Source organism: Cavia porcellus, unplaced genomic scaffold (assembly GCF_034190915.1).
Source record: "Cavia porcellus strain 051 isolate PalLab524CR breed Dunkin Hartley unplaced genomic scaffold, mCavPor4.1 scaffold_40, whole genome shotgun sequence".
NCBI classification, from domain to species: domain Eukaryota; kingdom Metazoa; phylum Chordata; class Mammalia; order Rodentia; family Caviidae; genus Cavia; species Cavia porcellus.
In genome coordinates this window covers 5956893-5974563 of record NW_026947523.1, presented here as the reverse complement: position 1 = coordinate 5974563, position 17671 = coordinate 5956893, and the positions used below count along the sequence as shown (strand labels likewise).

The following is a 17671-nucleotide window of genomic DNA, read 5'->3' as shown; positions in this document are numbered from 1 at the left end:
CTTACAACTGATGACAGAAAAAGAGCTCAACAGAAATGAGGCAGAGAAGATTGGATGGTAGGAACAGCTATTTTGGAGAAAACAATGTCATAATAGGTAATGCTGATTTAGCAAGATGATAATCTTGCCTTGAAGCCCCATCAAGCTTTTGGTCTTCTGTCTCCATAGGTCTTAACATGTTGTATCTTATTGGATTTTATTATATGTGATAGTATAAACAAAAACTTTTATAGATAACGAGATTATACAGAAACCATTGTTCATTTTCTGTTAGTTGATTCTAAATACCCTGTAATACTATCATTCTCTTGAATGGTTTTACATTGTTTTGATATATTTGATGCTACAGTATACGAAGTTATATTCAAAGATTTCAAGGAAAGAGACAATATGGTAACTACTTTTATGTCGGGATTATCTTGTGGTGAAACACTATTTTGCTTAAATGGTTATGTTTTGATCGGCACTGTATTGTTGTTATGCCTTCTTTTATCTCAATCTCCATTTTATTATTTACTTTTTTATTTTTATCCTTTTAATTAAGGGAAAAATAAATAAAAAATAGCAGGATATATTATAGTAACCCACTTTGATTTTCTATTAACTTGATTTGAAGCCCTGTATTGCTCTCACCATCTTGTTTTGACTGATGTTCCTCTATTCTGTTTTGCTTGATAGTACCAGGTTCGAAAGTTTAGGCAACAGCTGTGAAGATAGTGGGATTCATTATGACGCCCATTCTGGTTGACTGTTATCTGATTTTGAAGACCTGTAATGTTTCCCATGTTTTGGTTTTGTTGGTTTCATTCTTTACTGTTTTGTTCAATTTTATTATAACTGATGATATAGGTAATTCTATTTGAGATAGCGGGAGGCATTATGGTAACCATTGTTGATCATCTTGTATTATGTTTTTACATTATCTATTATGTCCACCCTTTTGATTTGACCGATTCTGTTCTATTATGTCACATTTGGTTTTACTCTCTTCCAAAAAAGTAATAAGAACCGTGGGAGTAATAAAACCCAAAATGTGTAATAGTCATTGTACAAAAGAGAGGAAAAGAAAGTGCTCTAAACGATATAACTGCATGTATATTTAAATGTATAAGATAGACAATGATATTACTGAGTTTTGTTAGATCATTGAACAGAACTGTTTGCAGTCTCACTGTGTGAATGTCCACTTTATATGCTTTAATCTTGCAACTTGAACAAATATTTCTAAAATGACAATATGTAATCCAGTTACTAGTGATTTCCTACTGTTTATTTTTTTTTAAATTCTGTATAACTTTTACCCTTTTTCTGCTTTTTTTTCTCTTTTTTCCTTAAATAAAATTTTAAAAAAACATTTTTTAAAAAAGTTTGAATTTACAAGGTTAACTGGCTCTTTTCCTAATCTGTTTTAAAATGAAAACACAGACGTCTTTGACTGCTGCTCAGGGCTTTCGCGATAGGGCTCCCAAGGGTGAACTGGAATGGGCGGGAGGCAAGGCAGTGGAAGGGGAGCTGAGGTCGATGGAAGCTGCAGGTCCCATCCTTCTCCAGCTCAGTTCTCCCTTCTTTCAGAGGCAGCAGCAGGAGGCGGAAGGCAGGGCCGAGGGGCGGTACTGACACGTGTCAATCAAACCCCTCCCAGAGGCGCGCCTTGGGTGCTCTGGCGCGCAGTGCCCGTATGTAAATGAGGGGGCGTGGCGTGTCACGCGACGCCGTTAGAAGGAGAAGAGAGAGAATGTCCCCTGCCGCCGGTTCCCTGTGGAGAGGAGGAGACCCCTTCGGCGGAACTGGGCTCCTGGCTCCGCCACCTCCGCACTGTGTAGGTGAGAGAGCCGCTGGTCGAGGCCCGAGGAGCTCGTGGCTGAGGCCTCGGTTCGGCTGCGGCGCGGCTGGGTCCCGCGGGGAGCCCTGGCGGAGGTGGCGGCGCGGAGGGAAGCCCTTCAAGCGGGAGCCGCTCAGCGCGGACCGCTGCGAGTGGACGTTCCTTCTCCCTCCTCCAAAGTCTCGACCCTGGTGGGGAGAGAGTTACCGTGGGAACAACGGCACCCCCTGCCCTTCTCGGGGACAAGGGTCCTCTTTCTCTTTGGCCCGCCGCAGCTCTCATCCCCTGGCGCTGCGCTTCCGTCTTCCTTTTTGGCGCGGGCTCACTGGGTCCGCTTCAGGCTGCCGGACTTGGGGTTCGTACGGTGAGTCGGGGCGGGGAGCGGGCTGCCGTGGCCCTGCCCGCCTGGCGGCGCTCTCCCTCCGCGCGCGCTCTTTCTGTGGGGAGTCGTCTGTCCCAGCTCCTTTCCAGCACCTCGGTCTGGTGGAGGGGCTCCGACGGCGCGGGCTGAGCAGACGGTGAGGCTCTGCTGTGGACCGCGCGGTTCTGGGAAGGGTGGAAAGGAAGGTTGAGTATTGTGTAAGGAGCGCCTGGTGGCATGAGCTTCCTCTTCTGCGCGGTGAATATTGGCTTTGGAGTTGGAGAGTAACCCTAGAGCTTTAAGGAAACACCTCTCTTTACCCTGTTTTCCTCTGTTCTCATGGCGCCGCCTTGGGCTGCTTCTCCTTGCCCCCACCCCTCAGAGTTTTGTTTGCTTTGGCCTGGGGGATCTTTATTGTTTTCACTGGTGACAAGGGGATGGGGTAGATTAAACTAGGAACAACTTCAGTTGGGAAATGTGCCAGGCATAGAGAAAAATGTACAAAAAGGAAGGGGCCTTCAGTTAGGGGCGTTCCAGTGATGTTTGTGCAGTTTTACTCTTTCGCCCTTATGAAATATATTTTGGCCTCGTCTGACGAAAAGCCATTAGTTAAGTATTCACAAATGATTTTAGTTCATTAAGTGTTTTTTAAAAAGCCTTACGGTAATCTTTATACCACGTGTTTGGTATTTATCTTTCTTGAATACAAAATGGACCCATTTTTGTAATTTCTTAAGTGAAGATGTTTTTCTGCAAAACCTATTTAGAAATGGTGTTCAATCAGATACAGCCACCTAGATGACAGACAGCATTGCAGTACCCTCCTCATGTTACTGCGTTAAGGTCTTCCAAAGTACGAAGTAATTCAACAATAGCCACGCTGGTCAACTTTTGTTTTAGAGTATTTTGAGTTTTGTTTTTTCATATTTAGATATATTAAGTATAGCTTTGTATCATAAAATATACTTAAGTTTGAAAAAGTCAAATTTTAATTAGATAAACACAAAATTAAAAGTAATTGGATTTCATAGAAAAAGGAACCAGGCTACAGTATACGAAGTTATACTCAAAGATTTTAAGGAAAGAGACACTATGGTAACTACTTTTATGTCAGGATATCTTGTGGTGAAACACTATTTTGCTTAAACGGTTATGCTTTGACCGGCGCTGTTTTGTTGTTAATGCCCTCTTTTATCGCAATCTCCTTTCTTTAATTATTTACTTTTTTATTTTTATTTTTCTAATTAAGGGAAAAATAAAAAATAGCAGGATACATTATAGTAACCCACTTTGATTTCCTGCTAACTTGATTTGAAACCCTGTATTGCCCTCACCATCTTGTTTTGACTGATTTTCCCCTATTCTGCTTTGCTTGATAGTACCAAGTTCGAAAGTATAGGCAACAACTGTGAAGACAATAAGATTCATTATGACGCCCATTCCGGTTGACTGTTATCTTCTTTTAAAGTCCTGTAAAGTCTCCAATGTTTTGGTTTTATTCTTTACTGTTTTGTTCAATTTTATTATAACTGAAGATATAGGCAATTCTTTTTAAGATAGCAAGAGGCAGTATGGTAAATTGTTGATCACCTGTTATTTTGTTTTTACATTATCTATTATGTCCATCCTTTTGATTTGACTGACTCTGTTCTGTTATATTATGTCACATTTGGTTTTACTCTCTTCAAAAAAAAGTAATAAGAACTGTGGGAGTAATAAAACCCAAAATGTGTAATTGTCATTGTACAAAAGAAAAGAAAAGGAAGTGCTCTAAAGCATACAACTGCATATATATTTAAGAGTATAAGATAGATAACCATATTACTGAGTTTTGTTGGATCACTGAACAAAACTGTTTGCAGTCTCACTGTTTGAAAGTCCACTTTATATGCTTTAATTTTGTAACTTGAACAACTATTTCTAAGATAATATGTAATCTATTAACTAGTGATTTCCTACTGTTTATTCTTTCTGAAATTCTGTATAACTTGTACCCTTTTTCTGTTTTTTTCCTCCTTAAATAAAATTTTTTTAAAAATTTAAAAAAAAAAAAGAAAAAGGAACCAGATTATCGTTTTGTGTTATCTAGTTGCATACTGGTATGCAAAGTATTTAAAACTGAGTTTGTACTGTATTTCTAATATGAAATCTACTGCACTTTAATATAATACATAATTATATTGTACTGTACATGAAAATACATTTTTATTGAGTTTTGGCTATCTTTGAGAATTTTTTCTCACACTTCCAATCAGGAGGCCTATTAAGATCCTTCTTAGAATGAAACCATTTTAAACAGGGAAAAAAATAAAGAAAAGAAAGACACTGATTCAAGGTTACTCAGAGGTCTATTGGGAGTAGGTCATGTTTATTATCTGAGGAGAAAAGGAAACACTTTAAAGTTCAAATGGCTGCTGTCAAGTTTGTTATACAATGTTATAGTAAATGGTAGAGGGAAAATATTAAGAAGGCTATACATGCAAGAGATATTCTTTTGGTATGAGAGGATTCATGATAAATGTCTCCTTGTGCCAAAAAGAGAGGAAGAGAGATAGTAAACAAGACTAAAATGCTTATGTATGTTGAAGAAAGCTTATGGAAGTACTTTATTAAAAAGAAACTATATATATGATTGCTTGTTAATTTGGTAGAGCTCAGGTTGTTCCTTCTAAAAACCTTCATGAAAGAAATGGTCAAATCAAGATGAGATTACCAGTCAAGTAATAACCTTTAAAAACCTTGTGATACATATGCTGTGTGTTACTTTACTCAGTACTAAGATGGATATTTAAATGTGTTATAAAAATAATGTTGAAAGATCTGTACCACAAGGCTGAGGGATCTGCAGTAGCGGACTAGAAGCAACACTCAAGACAAATGTGAGGACTAAAGCTCCACTGAAGAGAACAGCAGCCATCCCTGGTGACAGGAAGAACCTTCAGTGTCAAGAACAGCCAGGTACATATCAGTAAAACCAGCTTCAGCAAGCTGTTGCAAAAAAATCAACAGCATGCAGTCTTTCCCTCCTGTTCTCTTTTTATGCCACTGGCAACAGGCCACAGGAATAAAAATGGTGGAGTAAAGACCAACAACAAAACACAGTACCGCCTTTCTGAGAACTGGAATCAAGACACTTCAAAAACAATAACTTGGTGAAGAAAAAAAAAATTTCTGGAAATCAGGAGTGAACTAACAGGAAAACCAGAAACTACAGACAAGCTGAAGAAACTGAGCACAATGCAACAACACTGCCTGGACAGCTAATGCCATCTCCCATCACTGACACAAACTTGTTGGTTCTGCTATGCCATGACTGAGATTGATTAAGGACCACAGAAAATACTGTGGCACAGCGCTGAGGAACAAGGGACTGGGTCAAACAATCAGCAACTTGTCATATAAATTGAGGAGGTAGAATCTGCCAGCAGACTCAAAACCCAGCTACACTGTGCTTGCTTTGGCAGCACATACACTAAAATTGGAACAATACAGAGAAGATCAGCATGGTCTCCGCGCAAGGATGACATGCAAATTTGTGAAGCATTCCATATTTTTAATTGTTTCCTTATGATCTGTTTTGTTCCATTTTGTTATGTTTAATCTTACCCTCTTTAAAAAGAAAAAACAGCTACACTGGAAAGATACTTCGGAGAAGTAGTCATCACCTAAGTGTCGCAAATATTATCAATAAAGGAACCCACTGTAGGCAATTTACATGCAACACCCCAGGAATTAAACCAAAAAAAAGAAAGAAAAAATGAAAAGACACTTAAAATGTAATCTCAGATATTATGTTCACCAAAGGGAAATCCAGGGGGCAATGAGGTAGGACAATCCAGAATACTTACCTGGTCTCGCTGAAGTGGTAACAAGGCAATTGAATAAGGCTCTCAAAAAAAAGTGAAATCTAGGGGCTGGGGGTTTAGCTCAGCAGCATAAGCACCTGCCTTGCAAGTATGTGGTTGTGAGTTCAATCCCTGGTACAGATAAAAAAGGAAAAAGGAAAAAGACAAAAAAAAATGAAATCAGAAATAATCTCTCAGATAAAGACCATGCTTAGTGACGCTAGAGCAGATACAGACCAAAAAAATAGACAAGCTGAAGAAAATTATGGAAGTCTTAAATGCTCAGCATAGAAATGAGGATATAACTCAAAGAGAGGCACAGCACCTGCCTGTCAAGTGCATGGTCATGAGTTCTATTTCCATAGGAAAAAAAAGACATTCAAAAGAAATGCTCAGCATAGGAAAGAAATGGAATCTATAAGGCAAATTCAAGCAGATATCCAGGAGAATAAGAATTCCATTGAAAATATTCAAAGCAAAATAGGCCAATATGAGGACAAGATCTCAGATATAGAAGACAGGCTTGCAGTTAGCTATCAGGAACAGAAAGATTTCTCAAAAACAGCAAAGGACTGTGAGAAATCAATCCAGCAGGTGCTAGGTGAAACGGAGAAAAATAACAAGATTGATTGGAGTCCACGAAAAAGGAGATAACACAACTGATATTTAGAAAATGTTCACAGATGACATGGCAGAAAACTTCCCCAGTAGAGAAAAAGATTTAACATACAGGCAAGTGCAGCATATTGAATTGCATTAACCCTGCTCAAGAAAATTCTACAATCAAGCATATCATAGTCAACATTCCAGAAATTCACCACAAGAATAAAACCTTATGTGCTGTTAGGAAAAGAGACAAATCACCTATAAAAGAAAGCCCATCAGAATCATAGCTGGCTTCTCAGCACAAACCATCAAGTCAAGAAGACCTTGGTGTGAAGTATTCCAAGCTCTAAAGGAAAACAACTTTCAACCCAGACTGATGTATCCTCCAAAAGTGTCTTTCAAAACTAATGGAGTAATAAGATACTTCCATGACAAAGAACATCTCAGGATATTTACAACTGCTAATGGAGTAATAAGATACTTCCATGACAAAGAACATCTCAGGATATTTACAACTGCCAAACCAGCACTGCCAAAATGTTCTGAAGGACATTCTAGAAAGAGATACTAAGGAGTACAGTTCCATGAACCTCAACAGAAAGAATCCACCAAAGAAGGCCAAAAGTTAGAGAAAAAAAGAGGGGGAGCCAAAAATGGAAAAATAACATGACAAAGATAAGTCAATACATATCAGTTATAACTATCAATGTTAATGGTCTCCATTTACCAATCAAAAGAAACAGACTGGCAGAATGGATCAGGAAGCAAGATCCAACAATGTGCTGCTTACACAAACCACATTTAATTCACAAAGAAATTTATAGATTGAAAGTCATAGGTTGGAAAACAATACTCCATGAGACACAAACCCAGAAAAGGGGGGGGTAGCTGTTCTATTTGCAGACAAAGTGAATTTCAAGCCAAGACTGATTAAGGGAGATGAAGAAGGTCACTACACTACACCCTCATAAAGGGAATAATCCAAGAGGAAGATACAACAATCATAAATTTATATACACCAAATACTAGTGTATCCAACTATATAAAGCAAATTCTAATGGACATGAAAATCAAATAAGCCCTAATACAATTGTATTGGGACATTTCAATACCACACTGGCACAAAAAGATCAACTAGACACAAAATTCATAATGAAATATCAGAACTGTACCAAACTTTTGAACAAATAGACTTAGTAGATGTCTGTAGAGTGTTCCACCCCATGCCATTAGAATAACATTCTTCTCAGCTGCATACAGAACATTCTCCAAGATAGACACAGACTAGTTCATAGAACTTCCTTAAGTAAATGCAAAGGAATTCAAATTATCACATGCATACTATCATACCACAGTGCAATGAAATTGGAAATCCATGGAAGAAGAAACCACAAGAACTTCATTGACACATGGAAATTAAATACCATCCTGCTGAAAAACCACAGAGTCACAGATGAAATTAAAGGAGAAATTGGACAATTTTTACAGTCAAGTAATAATGATAGGGCCAGGGATTTAGCTCAGCTGACTGGCAAACAGGAGGTTGTAAGTTCAATCCCCAACACTAAAAAAAAAAAAAACCCGCTCACAACACTACAATATACCAGAATTTATGGAACACAATGAGAGCAATCTTAAGGAAAAAAAAATTTATAGCACTAAAGACTCAGGTCAGAAAAACAGAGCAAATGCATTTAAACAACATAATGGTAAACTTCAGACTTATAGAAAAAGAAGCACAGGCTAAGCCAAAAGCTTGTACAAGAAAGGAAATTAAAAAGATCAGAGCAGAAATTAACAGATTGGAGACTAAAAAACCATACAAAGAATCAATGAATCAAAGCATTGGTTCTTTGAAAGATTAAACTGACAAACCCTTAGCCAACCTCATACAAAAAAACGATGCAAATCTATGCACTTAGGAATAAAAAAGGTGAAATCACAACCGACCGTGCAGAAATTCAGAAGATCATCTATACCTACTTTGAAAACTTGTATTTTAAGAAAATGGAAAGTATAAAAGAAATAGACAGATTCCCAGGTACATATGAGTGATCTAAGCTAAACCCAGAACATATAAAACTCCTAAATAACCTACTATCAGTAAATGAAATTGAACATATAATTAAAAACCTTTCAATAAAGACAGACCCAGGCTTTGATGGGTTCACTGTTGTATTCTACAAAAAACTTACAGAAGACCTAATCCCACTATTTCTCAAACTCTTTAATGAAATTGAAGGGAAACAATACTCCCAAACTCATGCTTGGAAACAAACATTACCCTGATAGCAAAACTAGAGAAGGACCCATTTAAGAAAAAGGGTTACAAAGCAATTTCCTAATGAACATAGATGCAGAAATCCTCAATGAGGTACTGACAAACAATGCACAAAATTATCAAAAAGATTATACACCATGACCCAATGGGCTTCACCACAGGGATGCAGCAATGCAAACCAATAAATGAAACGTACCATATTAACAGACCCAAGGACAAAACCATATGATCATCTCAACAGATGCAGAAAAAGCTTTTGACAATGTCCAACACCAGTTTATGATAATAACCTTCTAGAAAATTGAAAATAGATGGTCTTTATCTCAGTCTGATAAAAGCCATCTATGACAAACCAACAGTCAACATCATACTAAAAAGACAAAAAATGAGAACTCTGTTTCTAAAATCAGGAACCAGAGCCAGGGATTTAGCTCAGTCGTACATTGCCTGCTGCTAAACATGAGGTCCTGAGTGTGATTCCCGGTACCAAAGAAAATGAAATAAAAGAAAATCAAGATCAAGACAGGGGTGACCACTGTCTCCACTCTTATTCATCATTGTCCTGGAACTTTAGCCAGAGCAATTCAACAAGAGAAATAAATAAAAGGAATAAAGGTAGGAAAAGAAGAAGTTAAATTACCATTATTTGCAGGTGACATGTTACTCTACATAGAAGATCCCAAAACCTCCACTAAAACACTGGTAGATTTAATAAACAAATTTACTAGCATAATTGGATACAAAGTCAGCACTAAAAAATCAGTAGCCTTCCTGCACAAAAAGCATACTCACTGAGAGACAAATCAGGGAAACAACACAGGACTTTCACAGTCGGATCCTAAAAAACAAAATGCCTAGGCCTCAGTGTAATGAAGGATGTAAAAGACCCTGTAGTTTCAATGTAGGTTGAAAACTACAGTACTCTGAAAAAGGAGACTGAAGAGAATATTAGAAAATGGAAAGACGTCCCATGCTCTTGGATAGGAACAACCAATATAGTGAAAATGGCCATGCTTCCAAAACTCTTACACAGATTTAATACAATTCCAATAAAAATTCCAACAACATTATCACAGAATTAGAGAGAACAATTGTAAAATCCATCCGGAACCAGCAGAGAACTGCTATAGCAAAGGAAATCCTGGGCAACAAAGGCAGGATGTGACATCACAATCGCTGACTTGAAATGCACTGGAAAGCTGCTGGGACAAACCCAACTTGGTGCTGGGGAAAAAATTTTAAAAACCCAGAAGATCAGTGGAACAGATTAGAAGATGCACAAACAACTCCAAACTCCAGACACACTCAGCCAACTCAACTTTCATAAGAATTCCTGACACATTCACTGAAAGAAAGACAGCCTTTTCTTTACCTTTTTTATCTCTTTCTTTCCCTTTTTTTCTCATTCTTTTTTAAAATCCATCTTATTCAAACATAAAAAAGAAAGAAACGAAAGAACAAAAAAACTTTCAAAGCACATCAGTCGGGGTAATAATGGTACATACACTGCACATTGAATTAGTCTTTTAAATACATGGTGCTGGAAAACTGGCTCTGCACATACCAAAGACTAAAATTGGACCCATCTCTTTCATCACCAGGCACTAAACTAAATTTGGAATGAATGGAAAGTCTAAATATGAAAACAGAAATACCAAATCTGCTGCAAAATACAATAGATAAAACTCTCGAAAACATTGGTAAAGGCAAAGAGTTTATGAACAAAACCTTGACCGCACAGGAACAGTGGGCTGTAATGAAGGCATTTGAACAGGGTCTCCTCTCCCACATACCCTGTGGGATGCTGCAAGCTGATCAATGTCTCTGTGATGACAGGAAATTGGGGGGGGGGGCACAGTGCTGTGGCATCAGCTGCTCTGGGCCTTAAATGACAACACTGAACTGGAGAGAGCAACAGTCCATGTGATCACCAAGCCCACTGTGAAGTGACTGACAGATCCCAATCCAGTGCAGCATAGATCTGCTGGATGAAGGCGTTGGCTCCGTGCTTAGTGAGTAGCAGAGAGGAGGGAGGCATGGGATTAACCAGGCTCCTCGGGAAAGCTCATGACTGACAATTTATGAATTAGCAGTTTCTGGAATCTGCATGGAACGTGTTCACACTGTGATGCCCACCTTTAAAAGACACTGAGGAAGGAGAGACAGTGTGGTTGGGGGCTCCTGGGCATCCACACAATGAAGTTACGCTGCCTTCAAGCAAAGGAGCCGTGATACCTGCTGCCACATGGAGGAATCCTGAGGACGATGCCTTACCTGAAAAGTTTTAAGATTCCTCTCTGATGATCTCCCCATGGCCACTGGGGTCAGACTCAGAAACAGAAAGTAGACTGGTGGTCACCAGCAGAGGGGAGACGAGGGGATGGCAGCCACTGTCACAGGGATTGAGAGCCTCAGTTTTCACAGCTGGAAAGAGATCAGTGGAGGGGCATTGCTGAGGGCTGCGGGCTACTGAGTACACTGGGAAAAGGGCCTGGGTGGAGCTCAGGGGCAGAAATGCACAGAGCCTCAGGTTCCACTCCCAGCACACCACACACATTGGCAGGCCACACACACAGCAAAAGACCACAAATGCAAAATGTCATACTTTAAGGAGATACCTTATTAAAAAAGAAAGAAAGAGACACTGTTGTGCATGTGATTGTTTTGCTCTCAGAGCCAAGAGGAGAGGGCCAGGCAGTAAGTCACCTAAGCTGCTGGGATACATCAGTGCTGCTGACAGCAAGCGGATGTCAGACTCCAAACCCACTGCTGGGAGCCTTTCCTGAGGCCTTTGGACCCCTATCTGATAAGGGCTCCTTCACACACCTGGGGCTCTGCAGCACGCCACAAGCTCTACCTATGCCAGATGGGATTTTTTTTCCCTTTTTTTTTTTTTTTTTTTTTTGTGCTGGGGATTGAACTCATGATCTCACACTTGCCAGGCATGTACTTGTTCCACTAAGCTAAGTCCCCAGCAAGGATTTTATTTATTTATTCATTTATTTATTGCAGTACTAGTGGGAGCCTTGAGCTGTCTCATTGAGCCAACTAAGACTCAACTAAGTCACAGATGTCAACCATGTGGAAACAGCAGCACTGTAAGGCTCAGCCCCAACAAATGCCTCGGTACCAAGGTTCTACTTAGTTTCCTGTTGACCAGTGTCAGCCATGTGCTGGGAATTGCTGGGACTTGCTGGAAGCACTGACCATCATCTGTGACTCTCCTCAGAGAGCACAACTGAACCCTCCTGCCCAGTTTCCTGGATTCCACCCTGAGTACCTTTTCCTGCTGCTGATTCTATCTCTCCTTTCCTCTGAAAAAACAGAAGGATGAGTGTGACAGCTTCGCTGGTTCTGAGACCTTGGGGGATTCTTGGGGACCACCAGGAGCATCTGCCACCTGCCAGGGATTGGGCCGATTTCCAGTACAAGCTCAATCACAACTGCCCCAACCTGACACCCATCGAGCCCGTATTGCTGCCTGGGCTTTGTCATCAGCCAGTGGTAGGGATGGGTGTCAGGGTGGCCTGAAGTGAGCTGTCACCTCTTAAGCATCAATAAAACCAGTTTGCTTGTGGACTGCAGTGGCTGTCAGGGTGGATGACACAAAGGACAGGGCTGACTCAGACAAGGTCAAGTCAGGGGGTACACTCAGACACCAATTGACAGTGGCAGCCACAAAACTGGTTTATTGTGGCTCAGGGTCCCAACTGGGGGCAGGTTAGGACCTTGGTGCCTCTTGTAGCAGGAAACAGCACATAGCTGGTAGGGGGTGGGATCACAAGGAAGTAAGGGACACCATGGTCACTGGGTCGGGGCTGCCCCTTGGGCACCAACAAGCTGAGGCCCTACGGCAGGCTCCCCAAGGCATGCACGGTGGCCTGTGGGCTCAGTCAGACTGTGGCCTGCCAGCATGAGACTTCTTTACTACATTGTTCCTGAGACAGGGAGGCACGGTCTCTGTTCAGCATTACATACAGCCAGCCTGGCCCTGGTAGTATCTACAAAATGCACAATCTGGCCGCCTGGGTGCTGCCTGGCCTCACCTCAGCATGCCATGTTGGGGAAAGAAGACTCCAGGCATGCCTTCTGTGCCCTTACCTCTTCTCTACTCCTCTGGGCACAACTCCTCCCCAGACACCAAGCACCGAGCTAACCCCAAACCACCCTACCTTAGATACTTTTCCAGAATTCACCTTAGGGAAGCAAGGCTGTTCCTTGTGTCTCTGACATCACTCTTCCCATTAGGCCCTAGCCTCCCACTGGTCACTGCCCCCATTGTTACTCTGACACCATTTGTGCCCCTCCATGCTTTGCCTTTGGAATTCGGTGAAGCCCAGGTGCTCACAGATGGGAAAGGGTGGCCGGTCTCCAGTGTCCTTGCTGGGCTTGGTTCATACTGCCTCCCACGTGGACTCCAATCCATTGACCACAACATCTGGTTTTCAGGACAGCTGCAAGCTAAACACATGCCTGAAGCACTTTGCAGCTACATGTGGAAGGCAGGGTACTTGTCAAGCAGGGAGCCCCAAGATCACACAAAATAAGGACCACTTTGTACCTTTTGCTTTTTAGCTTGCGGATAGAACTCCTGGTCCCACTAAGGAACCCAAGTCCCCACTAAGCCCCAAGATCTCAGGTCTCACGCTGGGGGTCACATCCTTTGATGTTCAGAGCAATCACCTTAGAGGCAGATCTGATGTCTCTCCCCAGCTATGACCTGGATGGAGTCAGGACACTGTAGGCGGGGCCCATCATTCTCAGGTTACAGAGAAGGAAATCAAATTCACAGAAAAGAGCAGAAAGGCCCAAGACCCGCTGCAGGAAATGCCATGAAGCCAGAAGTGGCCACTTCTGAACCTCAACTTCCTGCACAGGAGCAGCTCAGAGCCCTGGTCCACTCCCCTATCCAAGCATGGTTCCCTCTGATGTCATCAGGAGAAACTTGGGGCTTATACAACTTCCACCCTACACTCTCTCCCAGTTCCACTGACTGTCCCACTCCACTCCTGTCCTTGGAAAGTAAAAAGTATTCCTTGGCCTTACAGTGCCCTCTCCCAGGAATCTTCACCCCTACTTTCTATTGGGATTCCACATCCCAGCTCAGCTATGGCCCACCACCCATCTGCAGCCACGGGTCACTGTGACCTATGCCATCACCACCTCCACTTCCTCACCTTATGGAAGTCCACCTGCAGCAGGTTGCCCAGCCCGGGCACTGGGGGGGAGCCTGGTGGGTTAGCAAGTGGCCCAGCATTGGTGTCAGTGCATCAGGTACACCAGGAACAGGAAGATAGCCACGGCCATGGCCACAGAGAACAGAGCATTCCTGGTCGGCAGCCCCTTGGCTGCCTTGTTAATCCCCAACGTAGACTCCTTTGGACATTTTGGGTCCCAATATTATAATTTCGATAAAAGTTCCTTCTAATAGTGTAATCCAAGGATTGTACATCCTTGGATGTACAGTAGTCCAAATATTTTAATCCCTTTTCTCATTCACCTCACAATCTGGAAGTTATATTTGTAATCCCATAGAAACATTATTGGAATTCCAGGGAGTTAGTTCCAGTCTATCTCATCCAGTGCAACCCATGGCAAGAGTAAAGACACTAAGACATTCAAAGTTGTGGGCATCCCAGTGGTCCTAACCTGATCCAGTGTGGATATATGGACAAAGTTGGTTCAAGGCCTCTCCCAGAATTTATCTTGTGAAGGGAGTGGTTCAACGGTGCCTTACAGTAAAGATGGTGGGAACTATGTTAGCAAGGTGAGCTGAGGCAGGGCAGAGAACAGGCACCTCTGCAATATGCAGGAATAAGATATGCAGAGATACCAGTCTGCATAACTCATTGGGATAGCATACGAATGAGCTTAGGAGGCTGCTGCTTCAGTTTCTGATATGTAAACCTTCATACCTTGGGAAGAAATAGCCTCTTCTTTTGAGGCTTGTGCCCAGTTGACATTGCTGGAACTGATGGGCTCTGTCATCCTGTGGCATCCAATTCAGTCCTTTTATAGAGAACACAATGGGAGGAAACGGGAAATGGTCAGCTAGTATTGAGGATTACATATCAGTACCTCAGCTGGCCTGATTTGCATTGCTTAGAGCCAAGTGGAGATAGAAGGAAATGGTACAGCTAGCTCACTCAGTACATAGCAATATAGGGAAATAAGGTTTAATTTAATGGATGTGGAGGTAATAGTTCTGCATTCAGGGAGATCTGTCCACTTGTTCCTCTACATAGACACATGGAGGCTGTCACCACCCCTGTACTCAAGACTAAGCATAACACTCCACCACACTGAGCTATACAGCAGACCGCCTATACTCATAAAAAGCTGAGGCTGCCCATGGTCCTCTGGCAGGAGCCAACTGCTCTTTACTGTGCGGCCATAGAGTGGAGGAGGGAGCAAAGGCTAGATGCTGCAGTTCCTGCTCTTGTCCTCTGTATGTGATACCAAGGGGAGAGGAATGAGACTTAGCAGAGCTGGGGACAAACACACTGGTTGTGTTCTACTGGGGTGACCCTGAGACACCATGGGAAGGTGACACATGCATCCCTGCTTCAGGTACACATCTAGAGCGGGTACAGAGATGTGAGAGAACCCACATGGCAAGGTAGAAGAGCTTTGAGAGCCCTGGAGACTGTGCTTCAGGCTGCAGCAGGACATCATGGGATACTTCATGGAGGTCTTTGCTGGCCAGTTGAGAGCCACTTCAAGTCAAGACAGCCTGGCTGGGGACTGAGGCACCACTGAACCATCCTGTGTGAGGGTTAGCAGGATGCAAACAGCTACAGTGTGGGATCTGCAGGTCAGGAGACTAGCTCCGAGGCACTCAAGTCACCAGGAGGCCGAGGCTCACTTACTTGTGGCACTTCTCAGATCCAGCCTGTGCCTTGCTAATGGCTTCAGCCAAGTGTGCCCACCCAGCTGGCATAGACTTCCGAACCAAGACCATCATAGAATCACGGCAGAGCTAGCAGGAAGGTCCAGGTGTTTGACCTCATTTACCATTCGTTTTGGCGTGTCAAGCTGTCCAGCAGTCATCCTCATGGAGTTACGGAGTGAAAGGTGTGTCTGGGATTCAGCCAGTGTCCTGCTCACGTGAGGGTCCTGTAGTCAGGATGGTGCAGCCACCGGACACATGTGCATTAATGAGCTGAGTCTTCAAGGCCCAGCCCTTCAGTGCAGGCGCTGCTGGTCATACCCTATACTTCAATTCACTGATGGCTCATGGCAAGAAAAGTAAGCCACAGCAGGTGGCTCTGGGTTCCCAGGGCAGAGGAGATAGTGGGCACTGAGGTTAAAGCTCCCGTGCAGCATCATGGTCTTCATCCAAATTCTGTGCTCTCAGATACAAGGCTGCACTTTTTTTTTTTTAAGAGAATAGACCCCAACAAAACAGAACAAAGCCAATCAAAACAAAACAGTGAAAGTGGTACAGAACTTCACAACAGGATAATACCAGATCAGCAATGGCTACCACAAGGTATCTTGCCAACTTCACAATAGTTGTCCATACCATCAGACATAGCAAAATCAAACAAACAATAAACAATAAAACCAATCAAACATAACATTGAATAAAACAAAACAATACATTGGGACAAGACAAAACAGAACAACACTGCTCACTGTTATCTTCAAAATAGTTGCTGAGGTTCCCATATGCAGGAATTAAAGCATAACAGTCAAAAGGAACCAAACACTGGATTTCAAAAGCAAGACAGGAGCACATCCCCCATAGCTGACACAATGCACACTACCTTCCTCCAATTAGGTGCCCAGACCAGCAGCCCCAGGCTGCAGAGTCAACCAGACAATACAAGAATCAAGCCATTCCCTTCTGCTCTGTTGCTATTATCTCCCTCTGAGTCCTAGGAATCACTGGGCTGGGGAGGAGGCTCCTCTGGGTTCTCAGCTTGTACACTGGCTCACAGGAAGACACAGTGTCTTTTCTACTTCAGGCTCTTTCCGATCAGCATGGCGGAGCCTCCTTCACAGGAAGGTGTGGTTTCTCTTCTGGCTGAAGCTCTTTCTGATCAGTGTGGCGGAGCTTCAGTGCTACACGCTTTGGATGTGATAGTCTACACAGGACCTGCACAGATGTTCCTGAAATTCACTGTCTTAGCAAAACACACCTGCCCTTCCCCAAAGCAGGCCCCACCTATGTCATGGGGTAAAATACACTGTGCATTAGTGGAGCCAGTGGATGCTGTCACAGAAGATGCAGTACTTCAAATTAATGTGACAAGGATTGGGCATGATGGATCATTCCTGTGATCCCAGCACTCTGGGAGGCTGAGGCTGGAGGAGCTCAAATTTAAGATGGCCCATTGCCCTTGACATAGCTCACCAAAACAAGCATCTGCCTAGCAACCACGAGTTTAAGAGTTAAGAACCTAGTACAAGGGGCTGGGGATTTAGCTCAGCGGCATAAGCGCCTACCTTGCAAGCAGGCAGTCGTGAGTTCGATCCCTGGTACCGATAAAAACAAAAAAGACAAAAAAAAAAAAAAGAACCTAGTATAAAAAAAATTAGGATGATCCTGGGCCATGTATTGAGCCATAAGAAATAAAAAAGGATGCAGCACACTGATAAGGTCCCTGGGTTCAAAACCCAGTACGCATTGCCACCAGAATACAAGTAAACCCTGTGTTTCACCAGTGTAGACCACGGACATCACTGGAGGTTCGAGCATCCTAAAGAAGAGCTGCGGAGCCGTGGACTGGGTTAAACATCTTTTGCTCAGC

At 42.6% G+C, this 17671-nt stretch overlaps 1 long non-coding RNA gene, 1 other non-coding gene and 1 pseudogene across 2 annotated transcripts; 2 read left to right on the top strand and 1 right to left on the bottom strand.

The window, feature by feature from the left end:
• The window catches only part of LOC101788402 (cytochrome P450 2D16-like), a 29830-nt pseudogene extending 15524 nt beyond the window's left edge, over positions 1-14306 (bottom strand).
• On the top strand, positions 1580-9871 carry LOC134474875 (uncharacterized). Its single transcript, XR_010045769.1, has 2 exons — positions 1580-1823; positions 3563-9871. It is a non-coding gene; the product is annotated as an uncharacterized LOC134474875 (long non-coding RNA).
• LOC111757029 (U6 spliceosomal RNA) lies at positions 5632-5738 on the top strand. Its single transcript, XR_002791417.1, has one exon. It is a non-coding gene; the product is annotated as a U6 spliceosomal RNA (small nuclear RNA).
• Positions 14307-17671: the final 3365 nt, after the last annotated feature.